The sequence below is a fragment of the Meriones unguiculatus genome, chromosome 2 (assembly GCF_030254825.1).
Source record: "Meriones unguiculatus strain TT.TT164.6M chromosome 2, Bangor_MerUng_6.1, whole genome shotgun sequence".
NCBI classification, from domain to species: domain Eukaryota; kingdom Metazoa; phylum Chordata; class Mammalia; order Rodentia; family Muridae; genus Meriones; species Meriones unguiculatus.
In genome coordinates this window covers 60,890,253-60,905,873 of record NC_083350.1, presented here as the reverse complement: position 1 = coordinate 60,905,873, position 15,621 = coordinate 60,890,253, and positions in this window count along the sequence as shown.

Genomic DNA, 15,621 nt, shown 5'->3' with positions numbered 1-15,621 from the left:
TTCAATCTTTATTTCATCATTCAACATTTCTTTTAAGCATAGAATTAAAATAAAACATTCTAATAAATTATATTTATGAAATGATTTAATAAGTTATAAAAATTTGATACAATAGATAATAAGCTACTTATAATTTCCACCACCCCAAAGTTACACACTTCTGGTGCGTACCTAAAATTTGGTATGATATTACCTATTTATTTATTTATTTATTTATTTATTTATTTATTTCTAAAAATGGAAAAGAACTCAAATGTTTATTGTAACGATTTTATTGACAGAAACATGGTCTTTATGACTAGAGGGGGGTAATGTATTCACTCGGATCTCTGAGGAATTTCTTTTTTTATTATTAATTACACTTTATTCATTTTGTATCCCCCCATAAGCCCCTCCCTCCTTCCCTTCTGATCCCACCCTTCCTCCCCTTTCTGCATGCATGCCCCTCCCCAAGTCCACTGATAAGGGAGGTCTTTCTCTCCTTCTTTCTGATCTTAGACTATCAGTTCTCATCAGAAGTGGCTGCATTGTCATCTTCTGTGGCCTGGTAAGTTAAGTAATATTGAAGGAGAGCTATCAAGTACTATTTGAAAGGAAAGAAAGGCATTTACATTTAAAGGGAAAACTTCTGAGAAGTCTCAATTAACTGTGATTTTTAGAGTGAATCTTGACTTCTTTTCTCTTTTATTTTTCGAATTGGCTAGCATTAGCAAAAACCTAAAAAGAGTTGGCACATTCTAATCATTGGATCTGAGAGGGCAGTGAGAACCTACTGGTTTTGTATGGCACCCAAGATAAAGATGGTGATTTCTGAAGTATACATATGTTGATAATAAACTCATGCATACATAAGGAAAAGTGAGTTGAGTATTTGTTGTTGCGAATGAAAGATACTTTTTTTTTTTTTATTTCTTGGCGAATGCAAACTGCCTACTCTTTGTTCTTCCATCACTGCCATCTGCCTCTCCTCCTCGATTCCCACAAAACTCTCACATGAACATGTGTCTATTTGGTGTTTTTTGTGCCCCATCAAGATTATCCAGAGACATCTGTATAATTATGGTTTGGAGTTTTCCTTTAGAGCCTGGTGTTATCAGCTTAGAGTACATGACTAAAGGCAATGATGAAATCCTCTCCCAGAATCTATCAGTAGACAATAGTTTAGAGTTAAAAGGCACAGCACAGGAAGCCTCTACCTTTCTTAACTATCTGATGATAGGGCTGGCCTTATGTGGGCCAGGGGAAGTAAGCATAGTTGATATATAATAATGGCAATGATAGTTATGTAGATTCAAAAACATGGTGTTTCATAACCTTTTGTTCTACATTGCAATACTTACACACTTTCAGTAACAATGTTCCCTAAGTGTTAGAAGGGGTAGGATAGTGTTGTTTCATGCAAATCCTCACCTGTCCTCTATTTCCTGCATCTTTGGCTGCGATGAGTCTCTGCAGTCCCCACTGTTCATTTTAAGGAGAGACTTCTTTGAGTGTGACTGGGGATAGCTGTAGTCTATGGGAACAAATTTAGGAGACAGTTTGATGTTATTCCAGTGTAGCTAGCTATCAGGGATGGTTTCCCTGCATGAACCTACTACTACCTCCCACCTGGGCTGTTTACCAGGCTTACTGTGCCCTGTGTTGCCTGCCCATACACTCACATTTGAGTCTTGAAACCATTCAGAGAACAGTTGGTTATACAGACAACAACCAAGTTGCTTTTGAACAAATGAGCTTATCCTGCTTTTGCTTTTCAAATGGTATATTTATGCCTTACATATAGCAGTTAAGGTCCCCATTTCACGCTTTCTCCTCCAGTCTACTTGCCTTTCTCACAATCTAAATGTTCCAAGACACAAGATTCTCCATGATCACTCTTTTTACCTATGCTCTGTACATTTTTCTTCCTTAAGGTAATCTCAAATTCATTTCCTTGTTTTCTGCTTTGCACAAATACTCCATGCTACACACATTATATTAAAGCGTGAACATGGGTGTGCAGGTAACCCTATGAGAGGGAATAAACCCCTTGGGTATTATCCCAGGTGTTAGAACTTGCTGATATAGCAGTTTTATTTTCAGATTTTGAGAAACTTCCAAACTGATTACTAAAGCGGCTTCACTTGTTTGCAGCCCCTCCAACAGCATGTAAGGGTTCCCACTTCAGCACCAATTGTTGCTGCTATTCATATTTTTCTGGCTACCATTCTGACTGGAATGAGAAAGGATATTATGTTTTTTAAGACAAGTTTCTTTACTTAACTGAAGATGTTGAATATCTTTTAAATATTTCCTTTTAAGAACATCTTTTAAGTTTTGCCTTGCACCTTATTGTCTGAGAACTCTCTTTTTAGGCTTATAGTCCACTATTTAAAAATGAGTTGTTTGGATGTAGGGTTTGTTTTAGTTCTGTATGTATTTCTGACCCCATTGTGCTGTCAGACACACAACTACCATTCTCTAGGCTGCCTCTGCATTAGATGCAGAGAACAATATAGTTGGACTTTGTGTGTTCTGTAAATTTGAAACTATTAACAGTAAAAAGTTGATGAAATGAGATAAATACCTTCTGTGAAATGGAAAATTCACTGGTGATGACATACTGTGGCAGGTATTTTGTGTGAAAGTGAAGGTTGATATCTCTGTAATACTCCCTGCCTCTTTCTTCAGACATTGATTTATATGACATCTGTAATACCTTGAGTGAGCACAGGTAAACCTTGTCTGTAGACTGTCCGGATTTTTATTTAAAGGTAAAATGAGAAAGCAATGTAGCTAAGTATAGATACATATATTGAAATAATTCTAAAATTGGTATTTGGGAATCCAACTTTTAAAAGAGAAAGCAAACATTAGTGTCCTTACATCATCTGAAACATCGTTTCTCATCTCTCCATCATCTTTGAGAGGTTCCAGGTAATGGTCACTTATATTGCTTGACAAACTTGCATGTGTCAATAGGACAATGAATTTTGGGGAGACACTTACAAAATTGGAACCTTTAAATGGAAGTTTCCTTTTATGGCTGTTAGCTCTGTAGAGCTCTCTTTGCTTATAGGTGCTTAGATTCATCTGACTAACCACACATCTGCATGGAAAATAACTTTCACCATAATACAAGAGCAAGCAAATTGGCCTCTTTGATCTCTAGTCCTGGAGGCCAACACCATTGACCTAAGGAAGCTGGGATATATATAGAATCAAGGGTTGCAGGCCTAAAACCATCAATCAGAGCTGGAATGGCCTGTATAAGGTACTCTGCTCCTGAGAGTGTCAGATTCCCATTTGGAAAAGAAGTGCACCACAGAAAAATTTTCCATCTTCAATACTCTATGATTCCCTAAACATTTAGAGCTGTGCAATTCTTTCTGTCATGACAGTAATTAGTGATTTATTTATGGATTACCTAGAACATTTTTGAAAGGTTTATAGTCTATTCCTGATGTAGAGAAATGCTTTTTTTTAAGAATATTTGTTTTGCCTCTCATGAATAAAAAGGTGATTGAACAAGGCATGCATTCATCATTTCATTTATTGCCCTGAAACAACAAGTATAATTTATAAGCCAATAGTACATTGGGGAGTGTTATACACGTTTGAAAAGAATGTCTTAAATTAATGGGAGGCCAACAATACACCAGTGCAGTACCCCCTAAGGGAATATTTAAGAATATAGCCAGAGAAGTAACTTGCTTACATTCTATTGGATATGATATATGTTTATTTTTCTGGAATACTGATAAGGAGAAAAAAAGCCATTGACTCTGGTTTGGCCTTCTCTGTATTTCCTAATATATCTAAGAAGAATAGGTTGATAATCACAGATTTCTGTTAGACTCAAAATGATTGCATGCCTGTTAAGGGATATATGTGCATAGGGCTGTTTCTCTGTCATTTACATAGACAAACATAATGAAAACAAATCCTGGAAAATTTTAGAAACTAGTGACAAAGCAAAGTGAGTTGCCATTATATTGTCAAGGCCCATGTGCAAGAAAAGACCTTTTTTAGAATTAATGAAATTGATAGAAATTATTTATAACTTCTTGTCACTATTAAGGTCTTTACTCTATAAGCTTGGGACTTAGTACCATCATAAAAGTTATTTCTCTTACTTGCAACATTTCCAATATGTCATTGCACATGCAGCTCTCTATCATACCACAATGTGTGGTTTACATGAAACTACTTTGCATTTTTAGTCACAGACATAGCGTTTTTGGTGTTTATTTATAAAGAACTTAAGTAGATCTCAAGTCCACGTTTCTTATCAAGCTTAGGAAGGAATGACAATTAAGACCTAAAAAATATCACTAAGTTCATTCCACATTCCAATAGATTTATGTGTGAAAAATCCAAATCTAGTTCACTGTAATTTTTAGAAACACTCTAATGAGTTTGGGTAATGTGAAGATCAAATTAGTTCATGTCTGTTAACCCACTCAAAAATGCCTGGTGCATAGTATACATTCAATAATTACTAACATTATCTAATTCCCATGCCAATAAAATTCTAACAATGACAAGTGGAAGGGAGAGGGCCTTAAATGAGTGGGCATACTGAAGACAATAATTAATGGAAAAGGGGGGCAATGAAATTGAAAGAGAACGTGAAAGGCTATATGCAAAGATTTGTAGGAAAAAAACGAGGAAAGAAGAAACAATGTAATTATATTACAGTATCAAGAAATAAAATCAATAAAAATACTATAGAGAGATAAGAAGGCTAAGCAACAGAATCTACACTAGATGGAAGAACAGGGAACAAAGCCCTTTCTACTTTTGTGGTGCAAATCTGTGCACATCCAGGAAGAGTCAGAAGGGCCCTTATCCTGGGGCATCCAAGCACCGATGGCTGCGAACAACAGTAATGTACTACCATCAAAACCAAATAAATTATATCCAATATTCTCTGCCTAAGAAAGCATGCAAATCATTATAAAAATTTATAGACTCCCATCTAAGCCAGTTATGACTTCAATGGTAATGTTTCACCCATAAACTCTGTGCAATCTAGAAAATCTACTTTTGGGCTATACATAATGTCTATCTAGACAGTAAACATTTACTTAATTAAATTATGGTCATTAATCCCTGAAATCTCTAGTCCTAAGTTTTAAGTGTCCAAGTAGATATCATATGTCTCAAGGACAAAAATGTATCTCTGGGCATATTATCTTCAAACGACAAGACATTAAAAACAGCATTTAATTGTTGTTCCTCGGATAGTTAACAAAGTAGCGGACACCTGTTTACATATTTGGTGCAATGAGATCATAAACTCATCTAGAAAGGAAAATACTTTATATTCATTGGCACACCTTGGTTTCTTTTTTATTTTTTTTTAATAAATGAATCCATTAGGATGGGTTCACATGAGACATGATGGAGGGTATTCTAATTAAAGAGATTTGATGAGGGGCTTCTCTTAGAAGAAGAGAGTTATAAACAGAAGGAAGCATAGAACAATTTAACCACAGTATTAAGTTTACTGAAACTAGCTTTATATGGTACTCTGGCTGAAACAAGTCATGACATCCTCAGGTCAGTCCACAAAGCTGTCCTGAGGATTCCTGGATAACTTGGCTATTGAGTACTGATAGTTAGAATTATGGGAGTACTATCGTCCAGACAAATCCACATAAATGCAATAGGTCCCATTCATTAGAGACAAGGAACCAAGTAAGTAGGAATGTAGGTAATGAGCAGTTAATGATAGAGTGTTAATAGACCATACATGCGAAAGAATAACGTCCAGTTATTTTTATGTTTTAAATTTTTTTAATTTTTATTTAACTTTTATTAATTACACTTTATTCCTTTTGTATTCCCCCCCTTAAGCCCCTCCCTCCTGCCCTCCCAGCCCCACCCTCCCCCCCCCTTTCTGCATGCATGCCTCTCCCCAAGTCCACTGATAGGGGAGGTCCTCCTTTCCTTCTTTCTGATTTTTTTTTTTTTTGTTCTTCTCAATGCAGTTTATTCAGGAACCTTGAACAATCTTCTGACCCTGGGGAAAGCCAGCCCACAGCTTAAATAGCCTCTGGGTAGCCAACCCCAGCGTGCCTCGTGGGCAATGCAGATAGGTCCACATACATGGAAGCAAGCCAGATCCTCAGCCTTAGCCAAATATGGAGTTTGTGACAGAGAGCACTCACCATCGGGAAGGTGGAAGGCGGAAACCAGCTCCATCTTTAAGGCGCGGCATTTCGCAGCTCTCTACAGTTTCCCCTTTTTGTTTTAGACGCATCAGGCAAGAGTAGAGGTCTGATCTCTGATATTAGAAATAAATTGTGACTTTGTACCAATGTTCATTTAGGTGTCATCCACCCAAAGAGCATCAGACCCGTCCAATACCTTTTTCTCAGAGGCGGGACCTGGGCCTCAACCCGCATGCAATCAGACATGCTCTTCTCTGGGTCCAAAGCAGCTGACCCTTAATGCAGTGCTTAGCCTCGCATCCTGAGCGTAAAATTTCAGCTTTTTATGGTATCTAACCATGCTTGGGGAGACTGTCCTGCTTCAATGGCTGTAAAGGCCTGAATGGTCATAGCTGCATTACACTGTTGTGAGATTCTAATCTTGCATATACACCACAGGCAAACCAAGGAGACCAACACCGGAAGGCCTGCTAACACTCCCATGCCTGCCCATTCCTTCAGATGATTCATGGCTGCAGCAATCCATGATGGTAATCCTGTGGCTAGTCCTGCGTCCACTCTGGTAGAATTTGCCGTAACAATGGCCACTCTCAGCTGCTCCATCATAGTATCGAATTCTTCAGTCCAATTACCTAAAATATAGCTAGACAATTGTTTAGACAGATTTGCAGCACAGGAAAAATTCTCATATTGTATGCTAGTGATATGAAGTCGAGCATACTTCCATTGACAGCCAAGTTGAGCGATTTGCCATAGGGTATCAATTTGCTCCTGCACGAGGTCAGTCCTCTGATTGAACAACATCAAGTCTCCTTTTAGTTGAGCATTAATTCCTTTTTGTACATCTAAGGCATGAGCTACATTGGCTAAAAGATTATTTAGGGTCTGAGCAGTCTGCATAGTATGACTCCTGGCTAATGCCGCAGTGGTAGCTCCAACAGCCACCAATGAGATGGCAGTAACAATGGCGGCTGTAATTCCAAGATCCCTTTTCTGTCTGAAGAGAGTCATAGCGTGAGGGGCATCAACAAGCACAAGCACCCAGCGAGGCATGCGAGTAACCAGGGCATACCTAAATTTACTAGCATTCCGGCATTGGGCAAATAAAGCAAGTATCATTACCACAATTACTTGGCTCTATCTGGCTAACAATGAATAAAAATGGGGGTTATAAACAAACAGGTGAGGACTTATAGTAATATTATGAGAATCCTTAACCCCCTCGTTGGAACATCCTGCATCAGTTCTAGAACTAGCAGTGGTGGTGTCCGAGGTCTGAGTAGGTTCAGAAGACCATTGCCCCCAGGGGCGAGATGTGCTCCATGTAAATTGACTAACTCCATGTTTTCCTCCACTTCTGAAAGTCATTTAAGGTTCTTAAATTATCTTTTCTTTTTTTTTTAATTTTTCATCAATTACACTTTATTCATTCTGCATCCCCCCATAAGCCCCTCCCTTCTCCCCTCCCGATCCCACCCTCCCTCTTTTTTCTGCATGCATGCCACTCCCCAAGTCCACTGATAGGGGAGATTCTCCTCTCCTTTCTGATCTTAGTCCATCAGTTCACATCAAAAGTGGCTGCATTGTCCTGTACTATGGCCTGGTAAGGCTGCTCCCCCCCAGGGGGTGATGAGCAAAGAGCAGGCCAGTCAGATTATGTCAGAGGTAGTCCCTCTTCACATTACTATGTAACCCACTTGGAGACTGAGCTGCCATGGGCTACATCTGTGCAGGGATTCTAGGTTATCTCCCTGAATAGTCCTTGGTTGGAGTATGAGTTTCTGGGAAGTTCCCTGTGTTCAAATTTTCTTGTTCTGTTGATCTCTTTGTGGAGGCCCTGTCCTCTCCAGCTCTTACTATTTCCCAATTCTTACATAAAATTCCATTCACTCTGCCCAACATTTGCCCATCAGGCTCAGCATCTGCTTTGATAATCTGTAGGGCAAAGGCTTTCAGAGGCCCTCTGTGGTAGGTTCCTAGGTTGTTTCCTGTTTTATTTTTCTGATATCCATCCTCTCTATTTATTAATTACATTTTATTCTGTTTGTATCCCAGCTGTAACCTCCTCCCTCCTCACATCCCAAACCCGCCTTCCCTCCCCCATCACCTCCCATTCCCCTCCCCAAGTCCACTGATAAAGAAGGTCCTCCTCCTCTTCCCTCTCATCCTAGCCTATCAGGTCTCATCAAGATTGGTTGCACTGTCTTCCTCTGTGACCTGGTAAGGCTGCTCACTCCTTAGGGGGGAAGTAATCAAAGAGCCAGCCACTGAGTTTATGTCAGAGACATGAACTAACTAGGGTTCCCTTACTAGGGAACCCACTTGGAGACTATGCTGCCATGGGCTATATCTGTGCAGGGATTCTAGTTTATCTCCATGCATGGTCCTTGGTTGGAGTATCAATCCACTTCTTACAATGTTCAAATCTTGATTCTTGCTTTAATTCACATGAACCAGGGAAACTTAATGGTGGACCATGACTGATCACAGTATCTGCAAAATTTAGTGAATGCAAAACTTTCTTCATACAGTTGGTCCTAATGTGGTGAGGATTCTCAATTTCTACACAGGCATCTTTAAACTCAGACACAGAGTCAACAGGCATGCATGGGTTGGTTGGTAGAGTGATTCAGACTCTATGCACATGGTACCTCTGTTACCATTACCTTTCATTGATATCATTGAGTGTCTCCTCATGGGTATTGAAAAGTTACATGAATGTTAAAATGTGTCCTAATAAGTCACCTGAAATAAAAAATATTTTCTTCTGTTTTATTATAATACAGTCCTGCTCTTCATAATGATAGACTCAGAATTTCCTTATATGCTTGATGTCTACTGAAAAAAAAGAATGCCAGAGTGAACAGAGAAAGTCACAGATAGAAGTTGCTAGAATGACTTCTACATATCTTGGTGGGAACTGCTTGTCTTTAGGGTATTTTGACTTCAAGACAAAATGAGAAGGGTCTATGGATTAAGTCCTGCTCAGACAATTAAGAATTTCGATTTTAAATGAGCAAATCTTCAGAGAGGTGGAAAATGTGCTTATATAAGTTTGCAAACACAACAGTATGTGCTATTCTGTCTTGGATTAAGACAGAGTTATTTTGGGTGATGGAAATAACAGAGGTTTTAAAGTTCAGTGTATAGTACAAAATTCTGTGATATTCTTTACTATCTTCAAAACTGTCCGTTTTTGATGTCAATAATGAGACCAGAGTGACATTTCTAAGTGTGAAATGTCCTTTTTTTGAGAATTCATGGGTTTTCCAAATGTCGTGTTTGCCTTTTTGTGGCAGAAGATTCAAAGTCAAAGATGCCAGTAACTTGGAATGAATTGCCAACAACATCTATCATTTATATAGCTCTCAAAATATTCTTTTATATTTCAGATGTTTTCATACACTTAAGATTTACCATCTGGAATACACATATTCTTTAAAAACCTTAATGTGTTTTGCTACACACACTCATGCAATTTAACTCACCTGGTGTTGCCAATATAGTGGGCCAGCATGATGTTTACCAGGTAGTCACTTTTATTCAGATTGTAAACGGGGAGCAAAAAATTTTGTAAAGCATCATGGAAAAATATACTGGTATTTAAACAACCTGATTGAATTCTGTTTCAAGTGATCTTCTTGTAATCATTGAGAATAAAAATGTCTTTTTATTCTTGATAACTTTTATCGATACGTGGCTCATGCTATTATTTGGTTACTATATACAGCTTACTTCCAATGTTTGAGGAGCTTCACCTGTTTCCTACTGTTCTAGGCTGATGAAGCCTCATGGACACACTGCACTGTAGACTCGTACTACTATCTAATTTACCAAAGAGACTTCAGACTTAAACTACTGAGCTCAAAATTTCCTGTTTGACAAGCTCCTACTGCATATGTGAAACAAGCATCTGAACCCTGATTTCCATGCCCAAATTTCTGTATTTATTACCAGAAAGCATGCGGTTCCCAGACCATTAGCTCAAGAACCACAGTTCAAGTCTATCCCCAGATTGGCAAATCAGCCCAGATGCAAAAACAGTGTGAAAATCCAAGGTAATAGGTCTTCCAAAACAACTTCTAATTATGTAATAATTAAATTCAATGGAATGTCCTCAAATAATTCTTAGACAAGTTGTTCAAAAGCATGATTATAACTATGTTCAAACAATTGAAGATATGAATACATTTTACAAGGAGAAAAATAAGAAGATGAATGAAATGAAGAAGTTGGAACAAGATATGTAATTGGAATTTAATAAAGAGAGGATTACTGTAGAAAAGCCAAACTGAAATGACATTGGAAATGAAAACCCCATAAGTCAAATAAAAGCCTGAATGAGAAGTCTCACTAACAGAAAACATCATTTGGAAAGGCTGTGAGGGCTTGAATATAACCTAGAGACATTGGCTCACACAATAAAGGCCAGTGTTAAATTTGTAAAAGTACATAAAGGATACATGGAACAATTTGGGGATACCATGGAAACACTAAACATTTGTTTTATCAGCCTGGAAGAAAGAGACTGTGATACTAAAATCACAGAATATATTTTCTGTAAAATAATAAAAGAAAACCTTTTTTTATGTCTGGAGAAACACACTCGCATACAGGTACAAAAGGCCTACAGACCTCCAACCAGACAGGACTAGGAAACAAACATTCCATGACATTATAATTAAAACAATAAAATACAAAAATAAAGAATGCATACTGGCAGCAGCAAGAGAGAAAATTTGTAACACTTATGTAGGCAGACCCATCACTATAACACTTGATTAATAAACAGAAACTTTGAAAGGTAGAGGGGCCTGGAAGTGTATATTTCAAGTTCTGCAAGATCACAACTGTCAATTTAAACCATTAGACTCAGAAAAAAAAAATCAAAAAGTGAAACTCAGTGAGAAATAAAACCTCCATTATACAAACATATCAAAAGAATCTTTAATAATTTAGTCATCTCAAAAGAGGATAGTGGAGGGAATAATTTATTCACTCTGAAGAAAAGGATAAAGTCTTGAGGCCAGTACAGAAGAAATAGCTTGTGTATTGTATGGCTGTAGCATCTGTCAATAAAAAACTGATGACCTATAGTTTAGGCAGGAAATGGGAGGTGGAACATATGAAGAGTTTGAGAGGGAAAATTGGGGTATACTGCTCATCATTCTTGATAACAAATTCTCAAAACAAAGACTATTCCTACATAAGATTGAGTAAATAGTAAGATCTGGAGAGAACAGGAACTCCACAAGGAGAGCAACAGAACCAGAAAATTTGAACACAAGGGTCTTCCCAGAGACTGATACTCCAACCAAGTACCATACATGGAGATAAACTAGAATGCCTGCACAGGTGTAGCCCATGGCAGTTTAGTGTCCAAGTGGGTTACATAGTAATGGGAAGAGGGACTTGCATCTGACATAATCTGACTGGCCTGCTCTTTGAACACTTCCACCTGAGGGGGGAGCAGCCTTCCCAGGCCACAGAAGATGACAATGCAGCCACTCCTGATGAGATCTGATAGACTAAGATCAGAAGAAGGAGAGGAGGACCTCCCCTGTCAGTGGACGTGAAGAAGGGCATGCGTGAAGAAGGGAGAGGGAGGGTGGGATTGGGAGGGGAGAAGGAAGGGGCTTATGGGGGGATACAAAGTGAATAAAGTATAATTAATAAAAGTTAAAAAAAGATTGAGTAATAAGATGAAAATCTATAAGCTTTCCACTTATTTTGAATACCACACAGGTAAATTGCTGACTATTTAGATTAGTCCACATCTCTCACTACTCATTCAGTTTCTAGTATGCGTAGACAGTTGTGAATCCAAGTAACCCTTATGCCAATGCAGTGATACTGAACACTGTACACACAGTGAATTTATGTGAGGTGCTTATGTGGAGAACAAATGATAACAATTGTAACAATTATCAAGCTTTCCCAATTTCATTACATGCATGCCCAATTTCAATAATACATATATACATACTTAATTAACATATGCATGTCCATGTATGCATATATACATATCATGTATACATATAGACATGTACAAGTATACATATTCATATATTCAAAATGTATTTTGATTCCCAGTATCTGGATGTTTTTCTTTTTCCCTTTTACTGAACTCCTTCTTCCCAAGAAGTCTTTCTACTGTTTTCTTGAACTGTTTTTAGCCCACTGCATTTAAATTCTATACTAAGGATAATGCTTAGAACTTTGAAATTTTACTGAAAAAAGTACTTTTTTTTTTTTTTGGCTTTGTACAGAGGATAAACTATGGAACAGGTAAATTTTCCTTTATGGAAACAGTAAATGGCTAAACAATTATGGTTATAATTGTTGACTGAGTCCATGCTGCAAAGAATATGTTTTTACAAATATAATCTTCATTTGCTTGAACTAAAGACACTGCCATAAACTAAATCCCATATTTATTTGTATCGAGTATATATGCAGAGAGAGTGCCTTATAGTGTTCTGTGTGGGGGACAAGGGGAAGATATCTGAGCAAGATGCTGTAGAATGTCAAAAAATAGGCTGTGAGGGAAATAAAAGAGCTTTAATTAGGTGCTGAGGTCTAAATGGCATCCATGCTGACAGAATCCTGTCAGAGAAAGGTTTCTGTGGCCCTGATAAGACGTTGAGGAGTGACAGGCTTGTGCATGTTTTGGTCTTTGGTGAAGCTGCTATTAGAATGGCATTTTATTATTTTAGTGAGTGTTTGATCATCTCTTATTTCTATTATGTATTTCACCTTAACCAGATCATATATTTATCTTTTCATGCATTATGTATATTCTAATTCTTATATTTAAATATATGTTAGAAAGGACAATAGTTAGAATTTATATAGTCATATTTAATATATAAATAGTTCATCATTGATATGTATTTGCTGAAAAAATTACTCATCTCTGTATTTCTAGGTCCCCAAATCCAAGGCTACTCAGAACAAAGACTTCTGGACACTGCTGAATTGCAGTAGTGACAGTGTGGTAGCCAAGGCTGTAAGTGACATTCTAGATTTACAAAGTACAAATATAAGGCAGTCATATACATGCTTAGATGAGATTTACAGAGTGGTGGGACCTGGGATTTGCTGAGTTGGTGCATCCTGTTGGTGGCTACTGTGCTGAGCAGTAGACATTCTAGTAGAAGGTGTATAGAAATGTCAGTCACCTGAGCAAAGAAACACTTGAGGGAAAAATGCAAATGAAGGAATAAAATTATACGTGATTTTCTTTGAGTTTCTAGAAAGTTAGTTTTTTGATTAACATAAACACACAGGGGAATTCCAATATGAGCAAGTAAAAGCACCTCCAGATCATCAAATTTTTTAGGGGATTCAGTGAGAACAAGAAGAGCTGCTGCCACAGAGAAGGACTTTGCAGCCCATCCTGAAGACACCTGATAAACCAGTATCATATGGAAGGGGAGGAGGTTCTCCCCTATTAGTGGACTTGGAAAGGGGCAGGGAGGAGATGAGGGTGGGAGGGTGGTAATGGGAGGGAAAGAGGGAGTGGGATACATCAGGGATACAAAGTTAACAAACTGTAACTAACATTAAAAAAATTATAAAAAAAGAATAGCTGCTATTTGAGGTACAGATGTTGGAGTTTCATGGTGAAAAGCCAGAGATGTGTTAAAACCAGGACATTGAGAATAGAACAGGCTATAAATAAAAGTGATCCCTTGTGCAAAGGATAGGAGAGAGAGAGGGAGAAATCAAAGGACAAGAGAGTGATCCTCAGTGCAAAAGATGTTACAATTGTGACAGGGGGAAAGGAAGAAACCATAGGACCACAGACATGGACACAGCAAATACTTCTTTAATGAGGCACAGGAACTGGAATCCTCATGGAAGTTCTCCCTCTGGGGTGTTTCTGTTTCCCAGCACCTGGGAACCACCATATGAAGGAGTTCTCAGCTCACTGCTTAGGGAATATCCACATGCCCCTGACTTTGGAATCTGTAACACATGCCCCACATTGATTTAGAGAGTTTTGGTCTTCAGAGATACTTGTTTGGAGAAAATTGCGGAGCTCAATGGAATGGGAAGTGGATCTGTCATACATGAAAAACAGTTATCATCACTTTAGGACTGCAGATACAGGAGCTATGAAAGGAATGGTTATTCACATGGTATAAAATCAGGAGCTTTCTGTGAGAAAGGTTAGATTCCCCAGGGACCCTGGATTAGCTATTACCACTTTCTTCGGTAGAAAACAGACGGTTTTCCCACTGTCCAAGACAGGCATAGGTGTGAAAACCAAGACGCACCAGTGGGACTGTTAGCTCACCCAAAGAATACAAAGAAATGAAATGAGAAGAAAACACTCCTGGTAAAATTACGTCTCCCCACAGTCACAGCACTACTGATAAGCAGGGCATCTGATCGACTATAATTGTCTCCAAATACAAGGCATCCTCCTCATCTTGTCAGAGTAAGTGACACAAAGAAGAAAAGGTCAAACAGCACACAGCATGTGCTCTGTAAAACGGCACATATAAAAGAGGTCACAGCAAGGTCTGGTCTGCAGAGCTTGAGAATGTTCAATTTGTCCATGTAATTGACCATCTTGATTTGAAGCCATTATTTGATAATGCCATTTATATACAATGAACAGAAATGTTGGAACAGAAGGATATTGTTTCAATGAAACAAATCAATATATAATAAACCAATAATCAATATAATACTAAATTGGGAACTCCAGAAAATGTTTCCTTTAAAATCAAGAAGGAGACATAGGTGTTGACTTCATATTTTGCCCATACAGCACTTGAAATTTTAATGAGAACAATCAGGCAAGGGAACTGTACAGACTCATCTTAAAAATAAAGTACAAATGACTGGTAAGACAACATCACTATTTTTAGCTCTTATGGTCATGTAAACCAAAAGAACATTGAGATTCCTCATCACAGTCAGAATGGCAATTATAAGAATTAATTACTTAATAAATAAAACACATCTGAATACTTTATCTCTTAATGTAACGTGAGCGCAGATGAGAAGGTGGACCAGTTTCTACCTCATCTGCATGGAATGATACGAGGACATGAGTCTTTGCTTCTGGAGTTGAAAACCTGCAGTGTGGAGTCTGTTTAGTAAACAGCTCTCAAAAAGGAAACCAGGGAATCTTATCTGGAAGTCACAATCCACATTTGAATAAAGTATTACATTTTAGTGGCAACTGACAGTGTATCCAACAGTGTCAGTGTTTATGCACACAATAGGGGGTATATTAGGATATTTAAGAATCTTTTTTTTTCTTTTTGTTTCCTGATTCCCTATCATGCATCTTTCATTCATTTAAAAATTATTATATGTATGTTTTTTTTGCCTATATGTATGTTCACCATGTGCATGGTGGTCACAAACTGGTCAATACTGTATGCCTGAAACAGGAATTAGAGATGGTTGTGAGCTGCCATATGGGTGCATGGAACTGAGTGTT